The sequence below is a fragment of the Phyllostomus hastatus genome, unplaced genomic scaffold, assembly GCF_019186645.2.
Source record: "Phyllostomus hastatus isolate PE091 unplaced genomic scaffold, TTU_PhHast_1.1 phas_contig_16, whole genome shotgun sequence".
In the NCBI taxonomy this organism is placed as follows: Eukaryota; Metazoa; Chordata; class Mammalia; order Chiroptera; family Phyllostomidae; genus Phyllostomus; species Phyllostomus hastatus.
Genome location: NW_025333643.1, coordinates 12,587,459 through 12,600,041, shown reverse-complemented (window position 1 = coordinate 12,600,041; position 12,583 = coordinate 12,587,459). Strand labels below are relative to the sequence as shown.

General features: G+C 42.1%; 1 protein-coding gene across 4 annotated transcripts in view; it reads left to right on the top strand.

Annotated features, from left to right (window-relative positions):
• Positions 1-12,583, top strand: part of ERC2 (ELKS/RAB6-interacting/CAST family member 2) — a 943,617-nt gene that overhangs the window by 838,620 nt on the left and 92,414 nt on the right. For 3 of the 4 annotated variants that reach the window (XR_006784938.1, XR_006784937.1, XR_006784936.1), the window contains one exon: positions 4,800-5,016. The exons of the other annotated variant lie outside the window; for it this stretch is intronic. The gene's annotated coding sequence lies outside the window, so the exon portion shown is untranslated. The remainder of the gene's footprint in view (positions 1-4,799; positions 5,017-12,583) is intronic. 4 annotated transcript variants of the gene reach the window in all.

Here is a 12,583-nt window from a genome sequence, read left to right as displayed (position 1 = left end):
CCAGTCCACTCCCCTTGGCTACCAAGTTACATCAATGTAACCATGTGCAAACCATTGTAATTATATTAACAATGGCTGGACTTTTTCTGGACAGACCTTGTATTTTTCTAGTATTGTTTGTTTTAAATATTACCTCTTCACCAAAACAAAAAATAAGCTTGAAATACTAATAGGGAGTGGGCCAAAGTCTCCTCAGAGACCCTCTCATTCTTGCTGTTTCTCCATTTGAGACATGGTCACACCCTAGCAGCCAGGTCTCACTGGTTGCAGCAGGGAAGTGAGGCAGATGGAGAATGAGGGCCAGACAGATGGGGCAGTTGGAACAAGGGTGCTGGCTGGAGGGAGGGCTGCCTGGCACCTGAGGAAACAGTGGTGACCCAGCTCTGATAACCTGAATTTCCCCATATATGTCTCCAATGTCCAAGTAACTGAAACTTCTACTGAGGAAAATCGCTAGAATCCAAATATTTTCCAATGAAGCCTGAGCAAAGACCAGTCTTCACACACAAACCAATCTGATTCTTTTGAGGGGCTTGATCAGAAATCAGTATTTTGAGGTCTGCAGAAGTCTATGCCTTGAAGCAAGCCTCACCAGAAATCCCATTACTGTGGAATTCCTGTGCTGGCCTCAGCTAACTACTTGGGTGAAGATATAACTGATTAACTCATTTGAAAGGATCAACCAATTCAAAGGCCTTCTTGAAGACTTAGCAATGCATAGACTAATTAAGTGAATGCTATCTTAACTTCTTATTCTTGGAAAGGAAGGAGCTCTGCCAGCCTGCTCTTAGTTACTCCTGGCATTTGAAAGAAAGTAAATGCCTTTCCTTTAAAAAAGTCCATAAATCCTTCAATTTTGCTTATTTTAAATGTCTTTGCCCACATTTGTCCAAATAAGTGAGGCTTTACCATTCTTGGTTTTTTCTCTGCAGAGAGAGTTTTAAGTCTTTGTTGGAGAGATCATTCCTGTTTGTTTGACTCCAGCCTCTTCCGCCTGTTTGGCTGAACTTGAATCCAGGAAACCCAGCAGCACTCTTGAGGTTTCATTGTCTTTCCCGTGGAAGTGAGAAATCAAATAGCCACTTTGGAACTCTCCCTATAAATGCCTGTCCTTCATTTCTACTTTCCTCTCCATATCCTCTTCCTCTTTCTGGTCTTTAGGTAAAATTATTTATATTTCATAAAGGTTTCCCCCACCCTGGTCCTTAATGGGTCATTTTGTCTTATGTGGTTTCAAGGACACAATAGAATGCAGTACTGCTACATTGGATACTCTGGTTTTGTCAGTTCTCCTCCATGGACAGCTTATGTGGCTCTTGTAAAGTTCTAGTGAATGTGTGGTTCCCTCACTCCTTACACTTTAAGTAAAAGACACCACAATAATACATGAGCTTATATTTTCAAAGATGCTGTGAGGCAAATCCAATAAATACCACAAATATTCTATTAAAGTAGTGGGCCTTAACCAGAGGTGATCTGGGCCCAACACCTAAACCTTTTGACAATGTTGAGAGACATTTCTGGTTGTGCCAACTTGGGGAGAGGGGTGGTACTGGCATCTCATGTGTAGAGGCGAGAAGACTCTACTACACATCCTCTAATGCATAAGACAGCCCCAACAACAAACTTTAAATAGTGCCAAGGTTGAAAATCCTGCGTTAGAGGAATCTTCTTCTTTTTTTCTTTTTCCTCAAGGCTTGGGAAAAAAGAAAAAAGAAAGAAATTCTCAATTTTGATGAGTACATGTGTCTTGGTGTCCAACATCCCATATGGACCCAGGAATTGGAGAGCACAAGAGTGCCACTGAGCAGGGCAAAGTGCAAGGTCAAGGCAGGCCTTCTCAGCACCAACAGCTGTCTCAGCTCCAAGGAGAGACAACTTTGACCGAAGCAGAGGACCAAAAAGTTACAAGGATGTTTAGTTTGTGATAAAAATCATTTTGCAGATTAAAGGGCTTCCTCCTGCCCATAAAATGGTATGTTCTTTAAATAACTTAAAAATTGGAGGCATTTAACTGTGTTGTGAGCAGAAGGCAGGACTATTGCTCAGAGCCATGGTCAATGATGTGCATCCTTGTAAGCAAGCTGGGTAGCTATAATCAAGCTATATAAGTGGTGATGTTCTTCATGTTGTGTGTGTGTGTGCATGCTATTCAACTGCCGCATGTTCTAAATGCTGCAGCTATCAACACGAAGGGATTCAGGGAGTTTCCTAGAACCACTTTCTCACTACATCTCTTGGCTCCATTCTCCCACACTCTTTCTGTGGTAGCAAGAGATGGATGCTTAACCAGCAGACCTTCCCTCCTTTTACATGCAAACCCCTTTAGGATGTGTAAGACTCTTTCCCAAGATTCTCGGCAAAGTCACAGTGTCTCTCATTAGTGTTGATTGGCTCAGGTGCTGATCCCTGAACCAATGCTGTGGCCAGGGGAATGCTAGGAGCCAATTGGCTGAGGCCTAGGTGACAGCATACCCCTAAGCCCCTTGTGACCCATGTGTAATGAAAGTGGACAGATGTGTTGCCTTAAAGGAAAATTGGGGTAAAATTATCAAAATAGGAGGAATGGATTTCCAGGAAAATAAACACACACCCACACTACTTGCTATTAAGATGCTTTGGATTCTGCAGTTGAAGACCCAGTTCCTTGCCCTGGCTTTGTTGTTAACTAGTTGCATAATTTGAGATAACTCTACAACTCTCTCCCTGCCTCCTTTTTATAATTTGAATTATGGAAGTAGTAATACTACTTGGGTGGTTATGAAAATCAAGCAGGCATCTTGGGATGTTGGAAGCATTGTGCACACAAGTAGTTATTTAGATGCCAGCTATCAGCCAATGAATTCAGTTCAGCTTCTAGATTCTAAAAGAAGCTAGGCCAGCTACAACCCACCCAGCTAGTCAATGGCAGGTCACTTCGGAAGCCAGTATCTAAATTTATCCCAGTCATCATTGTTGTAGTTCAGTGTGGGAAATCTTCTGAGGTCAATGATTGAAGTAATTGGCTTGCCATGGATCTTGAAAAAGTCTGTCTGTTAAATGACATAATTGGTTTTAATTGTATAATTACGGCACTTAAGGTGTGGGGGTGAAAGGTTACTATTATATTTAGAAGTGAGATCCCCAGTGAAGCCAGGGTGTGTAAGCCAGTCTTTCTTCGAGTTTCTCTTTTTATTTTTTCAGAGGGAAGTCAGAGTAGGCTGGCCTTGGCCCTGGCCATTTTGGGATGATTATCCTGCATGAGGTAGTGCTGGGACTGCTCACAGCATCACAGGAACCTTTGTGAAGAGATGGGAAAGGGCTTCCATAAAGACCTCATTTCGATCTGAAGTTAACGAGCAGTGGGAACTCAACTGTCAGCTATTGAATCTGATTGGGCAGGGTAATTATATGATTGCCTCTGGTGTTTGCACATGCATGGGGATATTTTTATTGGAAAAAGCCTAATTGCTTACTTTCCTAGTAGAGGGAAAAGCTAAACAAATTTGTGTTGTCATAGGTTAAAAAGACATCCTTTCTTTGTCTCTAAAATAGCTCCCTGCTCTGCTTTTTATAAGTGAGGGTTTTCTCCCCATGTTCAGTCAGGGATGTCACTTGCAGACTTGAATTATATGATAGTATGAAAATGTAAAGGCAAGACACTTTGGACTGTGCATTTTGGTAAAATGACCATGTGCCTATTGCCATATCTTAAACCATCCCCTTCAGTGGCCTCTTTTGTAATGCAAGGGCAGCTGGAACCCTGGACAATACTCAAGCTACTGGGGCTTTCACAGGTATTTTGTTTATTTTGTTTTGTTTTCTTGTATGGAGGCCCCTGACAAGATTGGCTTCATAAGCTATCTGGTTTTCCTTCACTGATTGGATCAGGCAAGTGGGAGGTACTGTGTGTGTGGTTGCCTTTTAGACATCAAAAACACCAAGGGGAAAGCAGCAAAGCATCCCTCTGCTAATTCCCAGGGACTTGGAGAAAAAGGAAAGGCGAACTGAGAGCTAAAGTGAAGAAGCCCAATTATACTCCAGGGTCTTTTTTCAACTGCCCTCAGTGAGCATGGCATGTCACTCACCTGTGATGCTGGTGTGCAGAAAACAGATTGCTGCAGTTTAGTCCACTGTATAGCATACAACTCTGTATTATTGCTCATTTTTCTATCTTTTTATAGAACAAACTATTTTCTAAGTTCTTCCCTTTCCTGGGATTTCACCCCAAGAGATTGAAATGTAATTGGATTGTGGGAACTAGAGAAGTACCTTGTGATGACAGCTGTAGACTCTAAATCTGGTGCTCTGGTTTTGGTGAAGGATTTTGGGTTGGAGAATTGCTCAGAAGAAAGGACTTTTAGCCATTTGACCAGTCATGCTTTCTCATCTCAATTTCCCACCATCTCAGACTTGTACACACCCCAGTCTTGGCTAGCTGACTCAGTGGGTGCCCTGTGTTCAGTGTTAAATGTCACTTCTTCCAGGAAGCCTTCCCTGACCACTGATCACAAGTATGGCTTGGCTGCCCTTGTTTTGTGCTCCATGGCATCCTCTAAGTTCCTGTACCTATTGTCCTTTAATTGCTTGTCTCATTGTTCAAAATAGCCTGTAACTTTTATGAGGGCCTAGCTTGTGTTTATATTTGTCACTACTATATCTGCAGAGCTGGGCACAGTGCTTGATGAGTGTTTGGAATGACTGAATTAGGAACGGAATGGTTGCTGGGTGTCTTAGGAAATCATGGTGTGTGCTGCATGGGCTTCCCACCCTTGCTGTTAATACTGCTTTCTTGTTGCTTATAATTTTCATTGCCCCAGATGATCCAGCTCTGTTGGAGGCACGGAGGCACAGTCAAATCTCATGCTGTACATTGATCATCTGTCCAACCTTTGCCTAGAGTGGGAGCCCCCAGTTCCTTCAAGAGATCCAACTTTACCTGTCTGTAAAGAAGAAGAGGAGGAGGGAGACAGCGGGAGGATCCGGTGGCAGTGTAACACCAGAGCAGGTCCAATGTTTACTTTTACCCTTTTGGAGGTGGGTAACTGAAAATGCCATGGGGAGTGGGCTTTTGGAGTCTGCCTGTGACCTTGGATTTGGGGGCTCATGGCTCACATATACTTTATTATTTTGCTATAGTGTAGGGATTGCTACTTGTGTATTTAATTCATAGTCAGACTGTTCCATGATTCCCATCCGCATAGAACAAAAATCCAGGTTCATTATCCACATGAGGTAAATTGTCACATTGGTGTGTTTTGTTTGTGTTTTGCTTTGTGGACAGAGTGTATGGTTCATTTACTGGTTCCTGTTTCGTGACTTATATTTGTTATTTTCTTTTTAAGCTTTATGATTTTCAATGGCCTTTCTTGTTTTGATTCTCTGGCTTTTGATGTTTTGAATCCCCTCCTCCAGGGTCAACCTCTAAGACCATGAGATCCTGAATAACTATTGAATAGATAAGATTTCATTTAGGACAGGCCCTCAGTGTTTAATCATAACCCAACACAATTTTGGGATATATTTAACCAGTTTTTTCCCTAAGTAGAATGTAAATCTATGACAATGTAGGCCTCAGGCAAGAGGGCTTCCTAGTGAACTCCCAGGCCCCCAGCCATCCCTAAGTCTGGACTGCTCATTGTTGGTTGGGCCGCAATCACAGTTTCTGGGTAGATGGACATTTGCTTGTGGAAACCACAGCCTCGCATGTGGTGGGGCACAGTGAACTCTCAGTGTCCTCGGGTGCTCTTGCATAGTGGTCTGTCCCAGGTCTCTCCCAGGTCTGTTGAATACTCTTCCTCTGCTTGTTCTGAGTCTACTTTACATTCATCAGTTGCATAATAAACACATAAATTGGAATCTTTGGAGGTTCCTACAAGAAAGAGAGTTTGAGCAACTTTTTTATTTTTCTATGTTATTTATTTATTTTTGTCAATTAAATTTTTTGTCGATATTGAAGTTTAATATTATTTTGCATTGGTTTCAGGTATGCAGCATAGTGGTTAGATAATTGTGTTCCTTACAAAGTGTTCCCTGTGATATTTCTAGTACCCACCTGGCCCCATAGATAGTTATCCCAACATTATTGAACAACCTCTTCTTAAAGCAGGTGTGTTCTTCCACATTGAGTACTGTGAACCAAACAGGATGGGCCATGGTGGGCTTTACTCATGAATTCCAAGGCAAAGTTAAGTTTAATTTTTAGTTTGGGACAGCTCCGGGGGATGCCTCTTTACCTCATATCCTTTCTGGACTAAGGCAGGTAATTATTGCCTACACAAATCACATATTTACGCCAAAGAAACAAACAAAAAAATCTCTGAATGACATTTGATTTGTAATTAAACTTGGTGATGCAGTGTCTGAAGTGTCTCATTTTGTCTAATCATAACAATCTTTTTCCTTTCAGTGTACTTCTGCATGCAGGGGTTAGTCCTCTTTGTTACATAGCAAAGGGAATAATCTAAGAAAAGAAAAAGAAAAATTTGAATAAATGATTGCCATCTTAGGTCAAACTCAAACCATTGATTGTTTCTTTTGTTTTGTTGGAGAAAACATTTTCATGTCTCTTCATTGACTGATTTATTCAGCAAGCAGATTTAAACATTGGCTCTCTAAGTGCCTGCCTGGACCAGCAACCTGCTTCTCAGCATCATCTGGGAGCTTGTTAGAAATGCAGATACTCAGGCCACACTCAGACCTACTAAATCAGAAACTCTGCAGGCAGGGTCCAGAAAGCTGAGTTTAAATGAGCTTCCCACTGATTCTGCTGCACACAACAGTTTGAGAACTACTGGCTTAAAACTTGTGCTAGTGCATGAGGTGAGGGCAGTAACAGGAGTGCTCCTATAGCCCTATCATCCAGGAGCTTGTGATCCAATCCTGGGCAAATGACATAAATTCATCAGTTAGGCAGAATGATCTTTATTAAATGTGAATTACTTCATACACTCACTTCCTAAGTTCCTCTGGGCACTTCCCTTTGTAGTGATATAAATAAATATGCTTGATTTAGGCTTACAAAGCCTGGCATTCTCCATCCCCTGCCTACCTGCCCAGCCTCACCTGGTACTATTACCTTTATTCCCTCCCTCCCCTGGTGCTCTGCCACTCCACAATGGCCTTCTTTCTGATCTCCAAATACCCCCACTGTCTGTAGGGTCAGCAGGAATTCATGTCGAGGAAGGGAAGGGAAGAGAATCACAAAGGTTAAGTAATAGGCTTGGTCACTGAAGTATTTTCCCATACAGTACAATATTTCTCAACCAATGTCCCATTAATATAATGTCCCCATCAATATTAATATACTGATACTTATATATGTATATAGTGACCTTATTCAATGTAATAATATTAATGGCCTCTCTTATAATGTAGCCATATGAAAGGACTTTTACAATCATTAAGGAACTATTAAATATAGTTCAGTTTAATCCTAGCATCATGTAATTGTACTGATCTTTCTCTCTCTGAGAGTTGGTGGGGCAGACACAGTGCTCAGCAGCCACACACTGTAATGACTAACCGTGGCTGGAGGCACCAGGTGCTGAGGGGGGCTCACCTGTGGGGGGAGCATGAATGGAGCCAACACATGATTCTTGCTGTCTTCACCTACTTAAAGGAAAGATAATAACCACATTTGTTAGGTTTTAACTCTACAAAAACTTATCTATGAATGCTAATTTTGACCTTTGGGATATTAAGTGTGCAATGTGATTTGGGAACAAAGCAGCTGTTTAGGTTTTTATTAAATGTAAAAAGTGTTCCCTTAGGATTCTCTTTACAATAAGAAAGGGAAACAGATATTTTAAATACAATTTGTTAAAAAAAAAAGAGGCAAGGGGTTCTTAAAGATTTAGGACTAGTAGAGCCAAGATTAGGGCACTGGTTCTGGTTTGGGGTTTTGTCTGAATTTTTGTTCTGACAGCTCTTTCATGGTTTCAGGCAATATTTTTTATGTGGCGCACATGCAGTTTGGGGTATTATTTGCTGTGTAGGAGGCTTCTCATTGAAGATTTTCAGCCGAGGACGGGAAGGTCGGTGAGGAGAAGCCATCTTGGAGGGTAGGCAGAGGGGAAGTGCTGGCTTCCAGCAGCTTTTTGGCCTTTCGGCATCCCCTGCCTTGTCAGGTTCTTCCAGGAAACCAGGGAAATCAAATCTTGCCTTGTGAGCTTCCTGACACGCCTGGAAGCTCTTCCTGTTGGAAGGAGAAGCTAGTCTGCTTCAAGTGGCTATGAATAAGACAGGCATGCCCTGTCCCTGTCCTCCAGCAGCCCATAGCCCAGAGGCCAGAAACTTCAGCAAATAATACAAAGTGTCACATTGAAGGATAAGAGAGCTGGGAGAGGAGAGAAGAGGGAAGCAGGCTCTGGGGCTGGCAGGGAGGGCATCTCTGTGGGCTCAAGGTTGAGAACTGAAGGATGATCATTTGCATACATGTCTTGGCTGGTGGAATAGTAGGGGGTAAGGGAGAGTGTGCCCAGGGACCTGGGACCACCTCCCTTACTAGCTGGAACTCTGCCCATAGAAGCTGCTACAACAGCTAGACTGGAGTGAAACACCCAAAGTCTCCCTGAAGAAACCCCAGGGGAAGGGCTCTTCCACACAGACACAAGATTTCCCCATGTTCACTAACAGCAGACACACCATGCCCAAGTGTGACATCAACACCTTGGCATGTATTTCTCTTCCTTATGTTGGTTCCTCTCTGAGATCCTTCCTTTCAGGGGCAGCCTCTGCTGGTCTCCTTCTTCAGAGCCAAACTGCCTGTGGGGGACAATAATTATTCCCTGGAGGATTCCTACATGGCTTTTAGGGAGGCATTTGAGCATCTTCAGAGAATCTTTCTGAATGTAGCCAGCAGCTCCTAGGAAGGAGAAACTGCCTCTACCCATTGCCTTCTTGACCCAGAGTCATCACTGCACAAGTGTCACCCATCCTAGCCAGAACACAGTTTGAGGGCAGATTCTCTCTCTGTTAATCCGTGCCTAGCACACTGACTTTGCACAAATCTGGCACTCACAAATAACTGATGAATGAAAGAAGAGATTCTGCAAATCCAAATGTCCTTGCAATACAGATGCTTGATTTTAGGAATGTGAAATACAACCAACGACTGATTCATTTGTGTATTCATCTACCCACCCAAAGGCAGTTCTTCAGGACTTACTGTTTAACTGTGTAGCTGAAATGCCTGGAACATAGTAGTTCACAATCAATTGTGGTTGTTATAGAGGAAGTGCAAAACTAGCTCTGGCTTCTTTTTCTTTAAATATATTTTATTGATTATGCTATTACAGTTTTCCCAATTTTTCCCTTTATCCCCCCACTGCCCTGCACCTCCCAACCCTCTAGCATTCACCCCCTTAGTTCATGTTCATGGGTTTTACATATAAGTTCTTTGACTTCTCTGTTTCCTGTATCATTCTTAACCTCTCTCCATCTATTTTATGCCTACCAATTATGCTTCTTATTCCCTGTACCTTTTCCCCCCATTCTTCCTCTCCCTTCCCAGATGAAAACCCTCCATGTGATGTCCATTTCTCTGATTCTGATTCTGTTCCTGTTCTAGTTGTTTGCTTAGTATTTGTTTTCACTGTTTTTTTTTTATGTTCAGTTGTCGATAGTTGTGTTTGTTGTCATTTTACTGTTTATAGTTTTTGATCTTCTTCAATTTCTTAGATAAATCCCTTTAACATTTTATAAAATAAGGGCTTGGTGATGATGAACTCCTTTAACTTGACCTTGTCTGGGAAGCACTTTATCTGCCCTTCCATTCTAAATGATAGCTTTGCTGGATAGAGTAGTCTTGTATCAGGCCCTTGCCTTTCATGACTTCAAATACTTCTTTCCAGCCCCTTCTTCCCTACAAGATTTCTTTTGAGAAATCAGCTGATAACTTTATGGGCACTCCTTTGTAGGTAACTCTCTCCTTTCCTCTTACTGCTTTTAAGAGTCTCCCCTTATCTTTAATCTTGGGTAACTTAATGATGAAGTACCTTGGTGTGTTCCTCTTTGGGTCCAACTTCTTTGGGACTCTCTGGGCTTCCTGAACTTCCTGAAAGTCTATTTCCTTTGCCAGGTTGAGGGAGTTTTCCTTCATTATTTTTTCAAATAAATTTTCATTTTCTTGCTGTTGTTCTCCTTCTGGCACCCCTATAATTTGGATATTGGAATGTTTAAAGTTGTACCAGAGGTTCCTAAGCCTCTCTTCATTTTTTTGAATTCTTGTTTGTTCATTCTGTTCCAGTTGGATGTTTATTTCTTCCTTTTGTTCCATATTGTTGATTTGAGTCATGGTTTCCTTCTTGTCACTGTTGGTTCCCTGAATATTTTATTTCACTTTGGGTAGCCTTCATTTGTTCCTTCATTTGTGACCAAACTCAATCAGTTCTGGGAGCATCTTGATTACCAGAGTTTTGAACTCTCCATCAGATAGGTTGGCTATCTCCTTGTTGCTTAGCTCTTTTACTGGAGTTTTGATTTGTTGTTTCATTTGGGCCACATTTCTTTGTCTCAGCACACTGATCTGGTTGGTCTGGTTGACTGTTTCTTTAATTCCTTGGTTGTCAGAGTTCCATGCAGTTTGATTTTCTGGCACTTCCAGTTGTTTATTGTTTTTAGATTGGTCATTATTCTCCTTTTGGTTGTTTGAGTAAGTGAGAGTTTCTACTACACCTCCATCTTGGCCAGAACTCCAGCTCTGGCTTCTGATGCTCTGGCATCTGGCTTCATGTTGTCCCACTGAGCTTTGCAGAAGCCCCAGGTGGTCCCCCCTCTCCTGCTATTTGGAAGTGAGAGTCCAGGGTTCCAGGCTTTGAGTGTGTCTGCTTCTCTTCAGAGAGGCAGAACTCTCCCATAGAAGGGGACTTGTGGCCTGAGCTCTGACATTTTAAAGTGCTGAAGAACAGCTTACTGGCCGTCTGCACAAAGCCAGGGTGAACATGAAGTGACAGGGAGTACTTGAACTTCAGGGCATTCTGGCCGGCTCCTTAAAATATTAACTAATGAAGACAATCATTTGAAGCATCTATGTTTCTACTTGCTATTTCAAGGACTGAGGATTTCTTTAATTAAAGTGAAGGGACCATTTCTGCAGACCTGGAAATTTTGAGCCTGTGATACAAGTCAATTGTGCCCAAGTGCCAGTTTCTCTGGCCCACACAGGGTCCCTAAAACCTGCAAGTATCACATTAAATGTAGCTTTCTGTATTAGGGGAAAAAATTAGGTGATCCAGCTACATAAGACCATATACCAAGATTCTGGCAGCCACCCCCTTTGTCCCAGTGTGCCCTCTCCAGTTTATTGGTCACTGCTGCCTGCTTTGTTTACACCAGGCCTCATTCATGTTTCTCATTCATGTTACCTCCCTGGTCTCTGTCAGCACAGTGTACAACCCTAATAGAGACCTGGAAAAGATGGCCTTGTGGTGGGCTTGCTGCAATCCACAGCATGTGAATAGTATCCAGGTTTGGCTCTGCAGTCACCTGTCCAGATGCCACATGTCAGGGCCTATAGGGTCAATGTCAGTGGAATGCCACCCAGCCTGAGCTTCTCAGAAAAACCAAGTGGGCACTTGCCTAAGCCCCACTTCAAGGATTCTGACTCAGTTGCTCTGGGGGGATCACATGAACTTTGGAAAGCCTTCAGTGTGGCTTGTGCCCAGCTCACCTGCTCTCTGGACAAGTATTCTGCTCTCATCAGCATTTTTCTTGGGCTAGATCCTCTTCCTGAATGGGTCTTGATCATCACAAAAGCTGTCATGAACATGGAATCAAAGAAAACACACATGTCAAAAGTGTCTCTTAAAAAGAAATATAACACAAAATACAAAAATGTTTCAGTTTTAAACCCCAACTATAAAAACAAAAATAGGACTTGGGTGGGGAAGATAGTAAACACAAATGCTTATCTTATCTTGTGCATAAAAGTGGGAGGCACTTCTATGTCTGCAAGTTCCTGAGACTGTGTAGATTTGTGCTTCTTATAGGCAGCCTGGTAATTTCTTTTTAGATGATTGTGAATTGTTTTTTTTTTTCCTTTGTGTAAACAAGTCACTACTTTTGCCAGAGTATATCGAGTATTTGCCTCCTTTAAATTTTCCTGGTGATCACTAAGCCATTTTAACCTGCTATTATATTGTCCATCTATATAAATTTATTGCTTCTTTTCATATTTTTAGCCTCATCTTTTTGTGCATCTGTTATCCTCAGATTCTTCACTATCTAATGTCCATATCCATCATCTTGACCCTTGTACATTGCATCTCTATATTCTGGGATAACCTCCACAAGTGTATGCTTTATTTCACAGATGCTATTTTTTTATAATGGTAACTGAGCATTTAGCTGCTTCTGATGCCAATTGTGAGTCCATTATTGCATTTTTTGGTGGGTGATAGATGGCAAAAGTTCCTTTCTATTTTCCATCCTCTGCCTCAGTGCCCCATAGGGGCTTTTAGACTGATAGGGAAACTGAAGCCCAGAGAAGGGTGTGGTTTGCCAAAGGTCACATAGTTGGTTCCTGGTAGAGATGGGAATAAAATTCTGGTTTTCACCAGTCCAAGGCTCTTGGACTCTATTATCCCCAAAACTCTACTTGCAA